We start from the raw sequence: 2,621 nt of genomic DNA on the forward strand, positions 1-2,621 counted from the left end.
TCCACATGGTCCAGGGTATTATATTCCACAGGGATCTTCTTCTGCAGTCCAAAGATGAATTACGCGCCAACCTCGAATGACGAGGTGTTCACTTCGTCTGGCGCGTCCATCGGGGTCCGAGGGATAATCAGATAGCCACCGGTGCCTTCATCTTGGCCTTCGAGGGTGATGTCTTACCCTAAAAGATTAAGGTGATGGTTTACTGTTGTGATGTGAAGCCATATATCCCTCCTTCGATGCGGTGTTTTAAGCGCTGGAAGTTCGGGCACATGTCATCTCGCTGTACTTCCGGCGTCACCTGTCGAGATTGTGGCCGTCCTTCCCATCCCGATACTCCATGTGCCCCGCCTCCTATCTGTGTTAACTGCGGAGAACACCATTCCCCCTGCTCGCCGGACTGTAGGATATTCCAGAAAGAAAGGAAGATAATGGAATATAAGACCCTGGACCGCCTGACCTGCCCCGAGGCTAGGTGGAAATATGAGCAGCTCCATCCTGTGGCAATGACATCAACCTACACCGCTGCTGCCACGACGGTTCTCCCATTGTCACGAATTGGCTCTAAGATCAGTCAGAATCCACCAGCCCCCTTGCTTGTGGGGGGCACTTCACAACCTGTTGCTCCTGCTCCATCTACTTCAGGAGCAAACCCCCCCGCCCCCCAACACTCGAGGACATCAGTTCCCCCTCCCCAGCCGGAGAAGCGTAAGACTTCTTCGGCTACTCTCGCAAGGAAGGGGTCCCTTGGGGACCTCCCTTCGCAAGTTCCGACCAGCGGCACAGCAGACACCCGCAAGTGGCTCAAACAACCACCAGTCCCTGGTCGTAGGGCCTCACGGTCGTCTTCCGTCCCTGAGACTGACCCTGTGAAGCCCTCTAAGCCTGAACCACCGAAGGCACAACGAGAGAAACACAAACAGAAGCGGAAGAAAGTCCCCAAGAATACCGACATTGCGGTGGCACCCGTCCCCCCACTTCCTACAAGCTCTGCGTCTGAGGACGAGGTGGAGATTCTGGCGTCCACTGCGGACCTCAATCTCGCCAGTCCCTCAGACGCCATGGATAGCGCTAGCAACAGTGCTCAATTGGAGGCAGCAGGTGACCCAGAGGCGTAATCTGCCTTCCAAGTCCCGTCACGCCTTTCTCAGACATGGCCAATACCATCCTCCAGTGGAACTGTGGCGGTTTCTTCCACCATCTAGCTGAGCTCCGACCACTTATCAGCCTTCACCCTTTCTTCTGCATTGCTATTCAGGAAACTTGGTTTCCAGCAATGCAAACCCCCACCCTCCATGGCTAAGAACCGGGCAGCTTATGAAAGGGTGTCTGGTGGCGTCTGCAAATATATCCTTAACTCTCTTCACAGCGAGTCTGTACCTCTACAAACAGCTTTAGAGGCTGTCGCTGTTCGGGTGTGGACGCCACAGGCTGTTACCGTCTGCAATCTTTACCTTCCACCGGATGGTGCTGTCGCGCAGCATGTCCTGGCGGCTCTGATAGCCCAATTGCCGCCACCTTTCTTGTTACTAGGCACTTCAATGCCCATAACCCTCTGTGGGGTGGGCCAGTGGCGACTGGTCGATGCGCCGCCATTGAGCATTTATTAGCCCAGCTCGATCTTTCGCTTTTAAATGATGGTTCCTCCACACACTTCAGCGTGGCGCATGGCACGTACTCCGCCATCGACCTCTCGATCTGCAGCCCTAGCCTCTTGCCGTCTGTCCAATGGAGAGTGCATGACGACCTGCGTGGTAGTGACCACTTTCCGATCTTTCTGTCACTGCCACAGCGTCAGTCTTCTCTGCGCCCTTGCAGGTGGGCTATGAATAAGGCTGACTGGGACTGGTTTTCCTCCACTGCCGCTATTGAGCCTCTCTCTAGTGATGACATTGATGCGGTGGTTCAATCGGTCACCACCGGCATCGTTACTGCCGCCGAATCTGCCATTGCCCGTTCTTCTGAGTCCCCTCGGCGGCAGACTGTGCCTTGGTGGTCGCCTGAGATCGCTGCAGCTATTAAAGATCGCCGGCGGGCGCTACAGTGTCACAAGCGACATCCCTGCATTGAACACCTCATCACCTTCAAACGGCTGCGTGCGCGGGCCCGCTGCCTTATCCACCAAAGCAAGCAGGAGTGCTGGGAGCGGTAGTGTCCACCATTGACCTCGATGTCTCTCCATCACAGGTCTGGGCCAAGATCCGACGCCTCTATGGCTATCGGACCCCTGTCAGCGTCCCTGCGCTCTCACTGAATGGAGCAGTTTGTACAGAATCCGACGAAATTGCCAACAGCTTGGCAGAGCATTTTGCTCTTAGTTCCGCTTCTTCCAATTACCCACTGGCCTTCCGCTCCATTAAAGAGCGGATGGAACGTCGGAGCCTTTCGTTTCGCACCCACCACCCAGAATCTTACAATGCTCCATTCAGTGAGTGGGAATTTCGCAGTGCCCTAGCCGCTTGCCCTGATACCGCTCCTGGGCCAGATGGCATCCACTGTCAGATGCTGAAACACCTTTCAGTGGACTGCCAGCGACGCCCCCTCGACCTTTACAACCGTCTTTGGGTCGAGGGGGAGTTTCCGTCGCAATGGCGGGAAAGCATTGTCATCCCAGTTTTGAAACC

Source organism: Schistocerca piceifrons, chromosome 6 (genome assembly GCF_021461385.2).
Source record: "Schistocerca piceifrons isolate TAMUIC-IGC-003096 chromosome 6, iqSchPice1.1, whole genome shotgun sequence".
NCBI classification, from domain to species: Eukaryota; Metazoa; Arthropoda; class Insecta; order Orthoptera; family Acrididae; genus Schistocerca; species Schistocerca piceifrons.